The following is a 14,487-nucleotide window of genomic DNA, read 5'->3' on the forward strand; positions in this document are numbered from 1 at the left end:
TCCGAAGTGATGCTCAGGGGTGATACACTACAAGAGAAGGAGGAGAGCTCTTAACTTTGCTGTCACTTCTCTGATGACTTGAACCACTCTTTTCATATCTGTGGATAGAATCAAGAAATTATAGATTTGTAGACTTGGAAGAGCAGGACTTTTTGTTTCGTTGGAACTCACCAGAACTCAGGTCTGGCCAAGCACACCGGCGCTGATAAAAACCTTGCCTAAAGCATGAACTCACCAGATGACCTTAAACAAGCTCCTCCTTCTTGATCTCCTCTCCATTTCTGACCTTGCATGGCTGGCAGGATTGCCGCAATGTTCACGGAGATGATGTGCATTCGGAAGACTTATTTCCCCTGAACCCTGGACAACATGAGGAGCGCCTTGGAAATCTGAGCACTTCCGATGATGTTGTAACTTCCTTCCTACCCTGCTGTTTGGTGCAACAATAGCTGGTGCCCAAACCCAGAAGGGTTTCACCATCAGAAACCAGAATTAGCCTTGACATGGTGTAGGAGGGAAACGAACCTGGTCCCCCCCCCCAATATAGATCTCTCTCCCCCTCCCCCAATCCCAGCATTCAAGCTTCCTTTGGGTCACTTTCTGAACCTCCGACTTCTAACTGACCTGGAGCGCAAACTCAAGATCACCGGACTTGAAGAATCTGTTTCGTTGGATTGCTGAACATTTTGATTGTTGGAAAGAAGCAGGGATGGGCCCCCTTTCCTCTGTTCTGGAATAATTACTGTAAGGGCACTTGAATAAGGAAAGGTGTTTATTTCTCTGCTTGGTCCTGATTCATGATTTTCACCATCTGTCTTGTTCCCCATTTCCTGTCACCCTCCAGGAGTTGGGGAGCAACTGTCTGCTCAGGGTTCTAAATACATTCAGGGATCTTCCATGCTTTCAGCAAGTTCCCCACCTCAGATAGTACACTCCATTATTTGTGGAGTGTAACAATATTTTTTTTGGGGGGGGGTAGGATCTAGTGTGATCATCTGTGTGGCCTTTCCTCATAGGATTAGCTAACATGCTTACAGAATGCTTGAAGAGAGAGCCATGGTCTATATCCAATACAGGAAGTGAATTGCCTGCAGAATGGAAGTTTTCACATAGTTGTATTCTGCAAGACAAAGTAGGGGATGGCGATGAAAGGCAGTAGTGGTTATAGCATACCTTCCAACATTCCTCAGATGAAAACAGGGACATTTCTCACTTCCCCCCAACTGACCTTCCTCAACTTCTCACTTTTTGTGCATTCCCGCCCCCGCCATCAAGCATTTCCTATCAGAAGAAGGATTACGTCCAGAACTTCTGCTCTTGCTACTATGGTAGAACCTCGGTCGTTTAACGCTTCAGAAGTCGAAAGTTTCAGCTTTCGAACCGCCAACAGCCTGGAAGTGAATGCTTCCGTTTTCGAACACGCCTCGGAAGTCGAATGGCTTCTGAGGCACGTTTCTTCATTTTTTCAATGGATTTTGAGGACCGGCAATTGCGCCTCGGTTGTTGAACGTTTCAGAAGTTGAACGGTCTTCCAGAATGGATTATGTTTGACAACCAAGGTTCCACTGTATTTGATTTCTGGCAATTAATGCATAACTATATACTTACACAATCTTCCTGAGATCTGGGATTCCCCCAAGTGAGATTTCGTATGTGTTTCTGTTTTGGTGGTGGTGAGTCCCAGCCTTTCAGAAGGTGAGTTCTTGCTGCCAGTCAATCTGAAGCAAAAGGAGAGCAAGAAGGCAGCTGAGCTGACTTGAAACCGTCATATATGTATGAAAAATGTGACATGCACAAAACAAGGGGAATCAAGTCAGTTGAAATTTCGGGGGAGAAACAGGCAACAATGAAGTCATTTTAAGCTAAAACTTGTAGAGGAGACTTCAGTCTTTTGAAATGTAAGAAAGAATATAGAAAAGATGCTGGAGAAAACATCATCAGAAACATTCAGGATCAGACTTACTTATGCTGCATGCATTTCTTCTAGCTAGGTATATGCTTGTTATCTGCTGATGAATGCATATTGGTGTTGCTTGTAGAACTTCCTTGTTTGTGTCATGGGGGAGGGGATATCAGTAAAATATTTTTTAAAACAATAATAATAGAAAACTGGCAAAGCCACAGCTCAACTCAGTCTGTGAGAGAACATTTGGCTGACTGCTCCGCTCATGTGAGTAGGGCTTTATATCTTTACAGTTCTCTTTGGCTAAGTAGCCTTTGTTTATTGATGTGATGTCTGGAAAGTTCCCATAGATGACAGGTCATTAGAGAAGGTCAAACATGTTATTTGCCAGGAAGGGTTTGTCGCAGAAATTGTACACATTAGTGCAATATGTTGTTGTCCTCTTCTGAAGCGCAGCCACAGCTTCAGCTACTTTGGGGTTGCTTATACAAATGTCTGGTTATGTGTGTCCTCCGGTGCCCTTTAGCTTTGCAGTAATGAAAGGCAAATCACTACCGTTATTATCTGCTGCAACCCAGGAATGGTCACTGGGCCCTCCCTGGAACAATGGCTCTTTCTTAAATCAGTGGAAGGTTTTCTTGGCAGGAGAACAGGGGAGGCCAGTGCTAACAGCAACCTCACTGGAAAGGGCAGTGGCACCCGCCTATTGTCGGCATCACACGGCCAGATTGTTCAGTGCCAGTAAGCAGAGAGAGAGAGAGAAAGGGAGAGAAAGAACAATCACCATTGCTCATGCGCTATGCCCAAGGTACACTGTGAAGCTGATGGTCGCCCAAGCTGCAGTATTCTAGAAAAATACAAAAATTCAGCCTGATCATGCATGAATTGTGATGGCACTGCTGTGTTAGACTCATGCATTTGAGGGCTAGCACAAATCGGATATTTTCTGTGGCAGGCTTGATGGGACCTCACTGCCCCCCCCCCCCAAGATGCACAGCAGGGCTGCCCTGCACCACAGAGTCCTTATGTGTGTTTTTAAAAGCTCGATGGAGACCATGTACTCCAGTTGCTCCAGAATAAAAGTATTCATTGAGCCATATCCTGCGCGCGCACACACACACAAAGTTTACACCTCATTTACCATAATCATATACCGGTACTTGTCCACAATAAATTTTGAACAAATTCTTGGGGTGGGGGTGTGTTCTGTAACACGCACAAATTTTGCTAGAGAACATTTGCAACCAGTCCTTTAAAAAAAACAAGTGTTTGCTATGGTATTGTCCAGAACTGCTTCCCTCTCTGCTCTCACTCCCAGGTGGTGAACAACACCAGTTGTTATACAAAGCTGGGATGTTATCCCATTGTGACTAAAAAGGAGGAGAAAGCTAAGGCTTGGCTGAGGCATGATCTGGACTGCAGAAAGGCCCCAGTCTCAGCCGGATCTCACAGGGTTCGTTGCTATGAAGCCAGTTCCCAACATTCTGTCACATCCTAAGTCCAACTCTCACGACTCCCATGATGAGAGAATGTGGGAGGGAGCCTGCTCACTTCACTGATATCCCCATGGCTGTCATTTACCATGAACTGGAATGATCACTTGGGTAGGTTCCCTGTGTGGCTTAGAAACCCTCACCTTCCAGGGCTGCAAAGAGCATGGGAGCCTACAGCAGATTGATTTATTTATTTGGGATACTTGTAGCATGCTTTACAGCCCCAGGGAGGCTCTCAGAGTGGCTTACAAAACATTATGGCCATAAAAATGATGTTCAGGTATGGTTATCAGGGACAGATAGCACGGTGTCCCTGTGACAATTCAGGTGGGATTTGCTGCCCTCACCTTTGGTCTTCTCGGGTGGTCAACTCTACCTTACTGGACACCACAGCCTGCTGGTGCCCTCTGAGGCGAGGGAGTTGGGAGTTGAGCAGCTGAAACTCACTCAGCCCACGATGGAGGCAAGTCTTCCCCCACTGGCAGTTGACAGGTCCGGGCAACACTTCCAACAGTTCAGCAGGCTCCCCGATGCAGATACTTGCCTCAGAGTGATGGAGGGTGACAAGGTCAACAGCGGGGTGTGGAGCAAACATGCTTGTCCCCACTCACCCTCACGTGATTCAAATTGTGTGTGGAATTACAACACCCCAATGTGGGATGTAATCCTCTGGAGCAGTCAAGTGCAACATTTCCTGTTTGCCTAGAGTATGGTTACCAGACGTCCCCGTTTCCCGGGGACAGTCCCCGGATTTACAAATCTGTCTGCAGAATGTCCCCGGATTTCATCTAATGTCCCCGGATTTATATTTTAAGTGTTGTAGATTTATTAGTAGGGAATGAATGTTGCATGATTGGTTCAACGGCACAAGACACATCATATGGGGACTTCTGGTGAGGCAAAATGGCGGGCGCCACGGCAGCGGGCAGCTCCTGAAGCCAGCCAGAGCCAACTGCGCTACCAGGCTGGCTCCGGGCTGCTGAGACTGCCCCTGCCGAAGGGGAACCGGGGACGCCTGGCGCGTCAACTGGGGGAACCGCTGACCCCCCTCCCACAGCCCATATCGAGCCGGGAGCGAGAGTATCTGGCCAACTGCCCAGGGGCGCTCCAGGACCAGTAAAAACCCCGGAGCTGAGACAGTGAGAAGGAGGAGAGGAGGAGAAGGAAGAGAGAGAAAGAGGAAGAAGAAAAAAGAGGGGAGCCCTGACCTTGCTGTGCCACCGCTGAGGATGAGAGGTAGGAGAGCACCAGGAGAACAAGGACACGTGGCTGAACCCAGGACCGACCCGGACCTGCTCCACGGCAGCTAGTGCTCCAAGAGAGCAGGCTGAGGCCCAGAGGAAGGCCACGTGACAGAGGAGATCACAGAAGAGAAGATATTACTTCTTTATTTATTTATTTTAATATATTTTTTAAAATTAATTTTTTTCCTCTTTTCAAAAATAAAAAAGTGTGCCCAGATTCTTTGAAAAAAATCTGGTAAACTTAGCCTAGAGTGAACATGCACGGGGAATGTTGGTCCAGCCAGGTCTAACAATGCTCAGAGCCCCTTTTCCCCAGGGTTCCTCCCTTGACATTAAAATCATTGGCCAAAGGGCTGCTCTGAATTCTTTTGCTCTCCCAGGCACTCGGGGCTTATCCAGACCTGTGCTTGTGCCATGCCTAGGAAGAATGGGTCTGAGTGGTTTTCCACTTGTCCCATGCTTTCGAGGCACGGCTCCAAGTGGTTTTCCACTTGAACGCTGAATCAGAGCAAACATCAATCCATGGAAAGCATGATTGACATTTGCTCTGATTCAGCAGTCAAGGGAGGTTTTCCCTGAGGAGAAGCAGCAGGACAAGCAGAAATGGGGCTGAGCCCTCTGTCTGGAGGCAAAGGAACAGGCCTCTGGTCAATGATGGCTTCCTACCTGCAGAAAGTCCTGCCTAGAGAGGCTCGCCTGGCCAATTCTGTGGAGTTAAAAAATGCTTTCTCTTTAGGAGAGCTTTGCTTGATTATCCAGAAGGTGACACAGGCATTTCCATTATCCTGCATATTATTATTATTATTATTATTATTATTATTATTAGCCTGCTGGATCAAGCCCATCTTGTCCAGCAGTCTGTTCTCACAGGAAACCCAGAAGCAGGAGCTGAGGACAAGAGCCCTCTTCCCAGAACTAGCTTTTACTGAGCATGTTCATAGCTACTAATCCAGATTTATGTAGTAAGAAACTTATAAAGTCGTCTTTTACAGGGCATCGGAAGAATCTTTCTGGCGCAGCTGTGAGCAACTGGTATAAAACAGTCTGGTAAGTAGCTGTACTGTGGAAATATTGACAAATAAACTAAGAACGTTGTGTGGATAAATGGAACAGGACAAATTTACTCTGGTTTGGCATGACTTTATAATGTTTGCCAGTGTCCCAGAACATCATCAATCTCCTCCCACAGCATAGAGCACAATCTGGCTTGTTTAACTGTTTCACCAACCTTTTTACACACACCCCTCCTCTCACCTGTGATATAAAAGAAAAGAAAGATATCACTCAGACAGATTCTCACGCACAGAACTTAATCTTACTTATTACCTGTTCTAGAGAACCAGTGGGATACTTACTACTGTAAAAAGAAAAAAGAAAACATTCAGCCCATGCTAACACCCACCTTCTCCATTTTCTGTTAAACAATATTTCTTTTATTTCTTTTTCCCATGGAAAGCCCAAGAGCGGTTCCCTAATTGCTATTATTATTGGTGTATGTCAACCATATATTTTATTTTCTCTTAACTTTACCTCAACGGATTCCCACCATCACTCCATACTAGTGATAGTAAATTCTTCTATCCATGTCCATTTAAAAATCTCTCCACTGTAGTAACATATTGGGCTAATATTCCATAATTTATATTGTTTAGCTCATGTCCAGTTCTGTATGTTCAAATTCCATTTCCTGTTATATTTCCATTTCCTGTTTTGTTTACAATAGTACAGTATCATGATCTCCTTTAGGATCTTCCATTTTTTGTTTTTCCTCCAGCCTTTTTCCAGAGAGAGTACCATAAATTTAGTACCATCATTCTCTGAATTCGCTCCAAATCGTATGCAAAAAGCTTTCTCTCTGCCAGGACTGAAGTTTCCCCAAAGCTTTCCCCCCTCGCCATCAATGTTATATCCAGATAATTCTCCATCTCGCCATTTGTGACTTTATATTCTTCTTCTCCAAATCCTTGCAGAAAAGGATTAGAATCATATGATTGTTAACAATCATGGATTGTTAACTGTTTTTTTAAAGATTGCTTTCTCTATGCTTTTAGCTCATCTTATTTTCATCTGTACGCCATCTTGAGTGCCTGTCAGGGAAAATGGGTGTGTGTATATAATGATGATGATGATGATGATGATGATGATGATGATGATGATTTGGGGAGGAGAACAGAACTTGTGAGGCTTCTCCCAGCTTTCAGGCCTTGGGCTTCTGCTTCCCTGATCCTGACTCCTCCAGGTCTCCTCCCATTGTGCCTCAGTAATCCAATCTGCAGACACGACCATTCTCAGTGTGTGGTTATGCTTCCCTCTTATCTGAAAGGAGGACGAATATGACCCATTGTGCTTTGCAACCCTTGCTTATTAGCTTAAAAGCTGAAAGCATTTTTAACAAGGGATGCAATAAAATCTTTTAATCTAACCATGTCACTTTTGAACATTCCTAATACAGGAAAAGAAGCAGGAGGGTCTCATTCTTTTGAAGGAAAGTCTATTGCCTTTGAATTACAGACCACATGGCCATAACGCTATGGGATCTTCCAGGTCTCTTTCTGCAGAGTCTCTTGTGTTGAATATATTTTTTGGAGCGTCTGGCCTGCACTGTTTCTGTGAGGAGATGAGTCCTTCGACTCCAAAAATAGAAATCTGAATGTTTATGAATTCAGTGCTCAGTATTTATACAAGTGAAGTCAGAACAACAGCTAATGGTGACCAAGGGAGTACTTCTCCCAAGATGGGTTCTGTTTATGCTAATCATTTCTCCCCATACAAAAACAAACAGAAAGTGAATGAAAGAAGCATTGACCTTGAGGAATCCAGAGAGATTGTCTTAGAAGCTGGAACTGTAGACACAGCGGACAAGCGTGTAACATTGCTGGATATATGAAACGTGTTTCAGCTAATTTCACAGTTTTTGTTGGCAGAGTAGGTAAATTGCAGCCAGGAAGCCAAATCATGTGCAATACTGACTCTTTTCTTGAAATTAGAACAATGTCCAAATACTTGTTCAAGTATTCTAAAGCTTTTACTAGCAGAACGTATAGCTAAAGAAGAATATATGCAAAGTATTTACATTCACATCCAAGCATGGGCTTAGTTTTTCCTGGTAGAAGATTACAGCTTCTTCGTTAAACATTCAAGCAAACTGAGCTTTCCCCTCTTTCAGTATTTGCACTCAGCCTTATGCACATAACCCAGCCAAGCCATGCAGGTCCTTCCGAGAAGTTTCCACTTTCTCCTTCCAGCTGATTTCTCCTTAATGCTTCTTTGGGAGAACATCAACTTCTGTGCTTTTTTCTGTCACATACAGTGGTACCTCTGGTTGCGAACGGGATCCATTCCGGAGGCCCATTCGGAACATGAAAAGAGCGCACCACAGTGGTGCGTCTCTGCACGCGCGGGTTGCGATTCGCCACTTCTGCGCACGCGTGTGACGTCATTTTGCACTTCTGCGCATGCGCGAGCGGCGAAACCCAGAAGTAACCCTTTCTGGTACTTCTGAGTCGCCACAGGACATAACCTGAAAGAACGTAACATGAAGTAGACGTAACATGAGGTACGACTGCACATTTCGCACAGAAACATTAGCATGCCTCTCCTCTATTGCGTTTGGAGAGAGTTATCTAAGGCTTCTTCTTCAGTGTTCATGGAGACGCAGCCATTGCAGTCGAGTCCATCACACACAAAACAAAATGGAGAATGTCATAAAAATATATCCCATGTGGCCAAAGTTAACCAAGCGCATGAGAGTTACTGGGGAACACTGCAGAACTAAACACACAGTAATGTGTGTAAGAATTCCCAATTTCAGTATATTAAATCCCTATACTTTTACATCACAATCTTTGCAGGGCTGAGTTTTGGTTTTCCTAGTTGTTTTTTTCAAGGGCCAGCTGAGTCAAGGTCTAGCAGAGAGAAGGGTCGGGCAGGCGAAATGTGGGGGGCCCTGCCCATGGAAGCCCAACAAGCAGCCACTCTTTTGGGGCTGGGTCTTCCACGACTCTTGGATTCTGCTAAAATGGAAAACTGCTTTTCCAGAACGCATTGGATCACATTCCTCCTCGCCTCCCAGTTTCTTCAGATCAAGTCCAGCTAGAGAATATGATCCCGTTGCTGAAAGAAAGAGCAGAAGATGGTTGTTGCAGCAGGTGGCACCAAGTATTTATAATTTATGTGTTGTGTCTCTCTAGCTGTACAAAGATTTTTTTAAAAAAAAATCCCTTGCAGGTGGTAAGTGAGAAATACGCCTCACAGCTGTATCGGAGGAACTTACAGGCAGATCTGTGCCAATTGTGTGTGCTAGTGAGTGCCACACTTCGGAGGACAACAGGGGCTGCTTTAATTCCATATGTCGTCAGCCACGTGCAACTTCAAGATGCCGCCATGATGGAAATTCTTTCTTGCCCATCCTTCCCAGTCAGTTCAGTTCTTGGCTTAACTTCCAGTCAGGCACCGCAAAGCAGGAGATAGTTACCGTATTTTTCGCCCTATAGGACGCACCGTCCCATAAAGCGCACCTAGTTTTTTTGGGGGGGGGAAATAAAGGGGGGAAATTTATTTTTCCCCCAGGTGCGGGGCTGGGGCAGGGGAAGCCCGAGCTTCCCCCGCTCCCAGCCCCCAGAACAGGCAACTCTCCGTAAGCTTGCGGAGAGCTGCGCGAAGCCTGCATTCGCCCCATAGGACGCACACACATTTCCCCTTCATTTTTGGAGGGGAAAAAGTGCGTCCTATAGGGCGAAAAATACGGTATTCCACAAATGCGTTGTGTGTATGCTGGGAGCAGGGCTGAAAGTTGCCGGTGCTTATGTTTAAAAACACTTTTGTTAAAAAACCAGAAGCTTTCTTATTGGGTATTGTGGGTAGAGAGATACCGAGACAAGATAAAAAAAATGTTCTTATATACAGGAACTGCGGCAAGAATTTTGTTAGCCCAAAGATGGAAACAAGAGGAGTTACCAACAAAAGAAGAGTGGCAGATGAAGTTGATGGACTTTACAGAACTGGCAAAACTATCGGGAAGAATCCCGAACCAGCGAGACCAAGCATTCCAAAAGGACTGGAACAAATTCATATTATATTTGAAAGACAACTGTAAGCAATTAACATCATTAGCAGGGTTATCTGAAGATTTGTAAGATGAAATTGCTACCTATTCAGGTTGAGTAATATAATATTTTAGGGAATGATACAACAAGGATAGGAAATGAAGTGAAATGTAAAGATGTAAAGTTTAATTTTGTAACCCATCAGACGGGAGGGAGGGAAGCCGTTAGGCTCAGTTGAGACAAAGATAAAATAAGAGGGTACGATGTTACGTAATGTGATTATATGTAAAACCAATAGGAATAATTTATTTTTTGCAGTACTGATACGTAACCAGAGAGTTATAAATGCAGACCCTGGTGGGTTCAAAGAGAGCTTTCCGTAGTGAACAGACTCTGTCAGTTCCCTTAGTAGCGTCACAAACACAGAACGAGCCATAAACAAATCTTCACTTGCAACAGAGGAAGAAGCTGCATTGAATTCCACAGAGTTACTGTGATCGGAGGAACCAAACATCTCCTTCCCTGCCCCTAAATCTCTCCTCTTGACTAGGAGACTCTTTGGGATCAAAAGTCCTCTGTCCCTAAAGGAGGGGATGTTCCTGCCTATACACCACACTTAGTGCTTGCTTACTTTATACGTCTGGTAAGTGGAGCCGAAAAACATGCCCAGGTGATCTGCCCTTACTGACATTTTTACTCCCAAGTGGAAAATAGCAAATATGATTTCTGCGAGGGAAATGAGCCTCCTTCCTTTTAAACACTTTTGCTTGCATTGTGTTCATCATGAAAGGCAGCATCACACATGAATCAGGGAGACCAGAGTCCAGGGACCTCCTATGTGGTTGTGGGCAGCCTCCCCCCCCCCCCCCGCAAGTGGGGATAACTGTGACTTACCTCACAGAATTACTTGGCGCATTTTGAAAACATAACTGTACCACAACATTTCTGCAGCAGTTTGTGATTTTTAAAAACAAAATCCTCATTAAATCTTACCATCATTTTGGTGTAGATTTCTCCTAATAAACACATTTTTATGCCGTTTTGACTAATGTGCACATATGGGCAAGCAATTTCTCTCAATATAATGCATTAGTTTTTACTAATGTGTTCGTTTTTATGCTCACTTTCTCCTAACAGATGCATTTTTGTAAATGATGGTTGGTTGGAGAACCACACTGCTAAATTCGCAAAAGTGCAAATTTCAAAGTATGGCTGTGTTGTGGTTCACATATTGTTTCAGAACAATCCCGCCCTCCCCAGCTGAAGCCGGGCTCAGGGCGGCTCACAACACTAAAACAGTGCAACATTATAAAAACATTATAAAAATTAATTAAAATCAAAATTGATGGCAACCATAAACTAAAGTTTTGTAAAGATTACTAAAGGAGGGAATCAGGCTGCGCCCTGACCAAAGGCCTGGTGGAACAGCTCTGTCTTGCAGACTTCCGGGTTAGCGCCTCCGGTAATGGCGAAATTCCTCTGATCGGGAGCAATTTGCTTCGTAGGAATCCGGGTCTGGCCGCCACGGTGAAGGTGGAGACCCACTAGAAATCACAGGCAGGTGAAGCCTGTGAACATGGGATTCGGCTGGCACCTTTTGCGCCTCCCCTACTCGCGGGGAAACCCAGTTTCGGGGATCCGGAGCGACGTGACTTTTGGGACCGGGACTTGGGTCAAGAAGAGATTAAAACTGTGAGGGCTCTCGGACTTGGAAGAGGAGGGAAAAAAGAGAAGAACAAAATAAGAGACTGTTGGAAATACCAGAGGAACTTAGAAGAACAACAGTCAAGAGTGGAAATTTTGAAAGACGTCCTGAAATACCTTTTGGATCTTAGATTTAACTACGGAGATTTGGTTGCCCTGTCGAGAAGGAATAAAATCATCTTTAGGTGGGAGTTTCCCCGAGATCTACTCTTTAGCCTCAAAGGAAGGAAAATGAAAATAAGATCAGTGGAAGACAAAGTAAAGTTCATGTATAAATATGAAGAAGACTCGCAGAAGCGACTTGGAAAAGAGTTAAGAGCATCGGACAGAAGATCACCAGGTTGATGGACTATAGGGAATTGGCGGATATGACTGGGAGAGTATCGCACCCTGGGGCACTCCACACACCAAGGAGTGGCAGGATGACAATTCCCCCCCAAGCGCCACCCTCTGTCCCCGACCAGAGAGAAACGAGCGCAGCCATTGAAGGACTGTGTCCTGGATCCCCACGCCGGCAAGGCGGTGGTCCAGGAGTTCGTGATCGACCATGTCGAAGGCTGCTGACAGGTCTAGAAGAATCAGCAGCCCCGACCCGCCTCGATCCAGCTGCCTGCGGAGATCATCTGTTAGGGCGACCAGAGCCGTCTCGGTCCCATGACCAGCGCGGAAGCCGGACTGGAATGGATCCAGAGCCGATATGGGTGGGAGGGTGGGAGGGTGACAGAGAGGCAGCAGTAGCAGCAGCAGCGGCCTGCTTCCACCACAAGATTAGTTTGCATATTGAAAAGACTCACAGTATTGGCAAATGGCCTGGAAAGTTAAATTATGGGCATGAACTGGATTGACCAGTTTGGTGAGAACTGCTTGTAACAAAGACCTCAGCAGCTTCCCCCCATCTGAATGTTTGTTGTGGTTTTTTTACAGAGAGCGGAAAACCAGGCGTCATGGTGGGTCAGGAAATGTGCCATGGCAGCCTGCAGTAGCTGCCCAAATGGGTCGGGAGGACACTTGATAAAGGTTTTGCAATCGAAATTACCCCCAGACTGACTATGGAGTCCCTCACCAAGAGTGTACAGAAATCTCACATGGGAAAAGAGTGAGCCTTTGTTTCAACGCACGCCTACCAAATCCCATCTGCTCTGAGAACATCCCATGTTTGGCAAACTCCCACACTCCACTCTTCCCCCAGGGCCTTCCAGGCTATTGTTTTTAGCACACACAAAGAAGTGCAGCCTTTAGAGATGAAAGCACTCCCCTCATTCCCAATGACTGATTAAAGTTGTTGTTTTCCGCCTTCAAGCAATGGAGCTGTTGGTTTTTGTTTTGTCTTGTTTTGCAGGTGAGAGGGAGGAGGTGTCTTTGCTGCAGAAAATGGAATCACAGTTCATCAGCGCTTGTGCCTTGCTGGCAAAATGCAGGTGACTTGGTCTTTCCCTGCCCGTAGCCAGGGCTTCTGTTGCCACCAGGAATGCCCTGCGTGGACTGAGCCACAGCACCCGGAAGATCATGACTTGTAAATTAAATCATTGCGTGGGGGGTGAGGAGGAAATGGTCAGGCATTTCCTACCGCATTTGTTCAGGTTTCTAGGTAAAGGTAAAGGGACCCCTGACCATTAGGTCCAGTTGTGGACGACTCTGGGGTTGCGGCGCTCATCTCGCTTTACTGGCCGTGGGAGCCGGTGTACAGCTTCTGGGTCATGTGGCCAGCATGACTAAGCCACTTCTGGCGAACCAGAGCAGCGCATGGAAACGCCGTTTACCTTCCCGCCGGAGCGGTACCTATTTATCTACTTGCATTTTGGTGTGCTTTTGAACTGCTAGGTTGGCAGGAGCTGCGACCGAGCAATGAGCTCACGCCGTCACGGAGATTCGAACCGCTGACCTTCTGGTTGGCAAGTCCTAGGCTCTGTGGTTTAACCCACAGCGCCACCCATGTCAGGTTTCTAGAACTGCACATAAAACTAAATTGTGCTTTAACACTATGTGGCTGACCTGCTGTGTGCCTGAACAAAGTGTTCCCTGCGTACTCTTCCCTGCCCCTATCCTCTCCTTCTGCTGTTTTGAGAGAAGGTTTAAAAAGGTAAAGGACCCCTGGATGGTTAAGTCCAGTCGACTATGGGGTGCGGTGCTCATCTTGCTTCAGGCTGAGGGAGCCGGCGTTTGTCCGCAGCCGGCTTTCCGACCAGCATGACTAAACTGCTTCTGGCGCATGGAACACCTTGCTGAGTGCCAGAGTGCATGGAAACGTGATTTACCTTCCTGCCACAGTGGTACCCATTTATCTACTCAGGTTGGTATGCTTTTGAAGTGCTAGGTAGGCAGGAGCTGGGACAGAGCAATGGGAGCAGATACAAATTGCTGACCTTCTGATTGGCAAGCACAAGAGGCTCAGTGGTTTAGACCACAGTGCCACCCCCCCCACACACCTTTGCCCAAAAGAAAGCTGGCCTGGCTCACCACAAACTCTGGTAACAAGCCAAGTTCCAGGGTGGGTCCACGACATTTTGCTGCTTGAGGCAAAACAGAAAATGGCGCCCCGCCTCCTCCTCCACTTCTGTCTCTGTTGTTTCCTCCACTTCCTCTGCCCAAGGCAACTGGAGGCAGCCCTGGGAAGTCCTGATGCCCTGAAGGAGGCCAGAGAGGAGCAGGCGGGGGCAGCGGAGCAGAGGCAATGTTGGCAGGCGACAAGCACAGAAGGTGGTGAAGGGCACGCACCTCGGGGTGTGGATCTGCCATGCTTCCCAGCTGTACCCAGCCTGCCGCCTGAAGCAACTGCCTCACCATGCCTCATGGGTGGGCCAGCCCTGTCAGCTTCGCCCCATGGCTTGTGCAGCAAGCTTGTTCAACTAACCAGGGTTTGCCGTAAGACGGGATTCATGGTTTGTACGACTAGCATTCTTTGAAGGTTAATCTGATCTCAGCAGGAGACCTCCGCTTGGCGTGTGATTACCTTCAGAGAGCTATGATACCTAGAGGGATCGTAAACCTGATCATTGTAGCTTTGTGAGGGGAATAGGGGCCTCTCAAGAGCTCTCAGTACCCTCAGCAAACTACAGCCTTACTGGATTATTATTTAAAGTGGTATGGTACTGCTCAAA

At 46.3% G+C, this 14,487-nt stretch overlaps 1 long non-coding RNA gene across 3 annotated transcripts; it reads left to right on the top strand.

Moving 5' to 3' along the window:
• Window positions 1-207: 207 nt before the first annotated feature.
• Window positions 208-12,653, top strand: LOC307206911. Of its 3 annotated transcripts, none has more exons than XR_013834527.1 (3): window positions 208-744; window positions 5,633-5,687; window positions 12,314-12,653. It is a non-coding gene; the product is annotated as an uncharacterized lncRNA (long non-coding RNA). The 3 variants fall into 3 exon arrangements; XR_013834528.1 differs by lacking the exon at window positions 208-744 and adding an exon at window positions 3,253-3,507; XR_013834529.1 differs by lacking the exon at window positions 208-744 and adding an exon at window positions 4,885-5,402.
• The last annotated feature ends 1,834 nt before the right edge of the window (window positions 12,654-14,487 follow it).

Source organism: Podarcis cretensis, assembly GCF_951804945.1.
Source record: "Podarcis cretensis genome assembly, chromosome: 17".
NCBI lineage: Eukaryota > Metazoa > Chordata > Lepidosauria > Squamata > Lacertidae > Podarcis > Podarcis cretensis.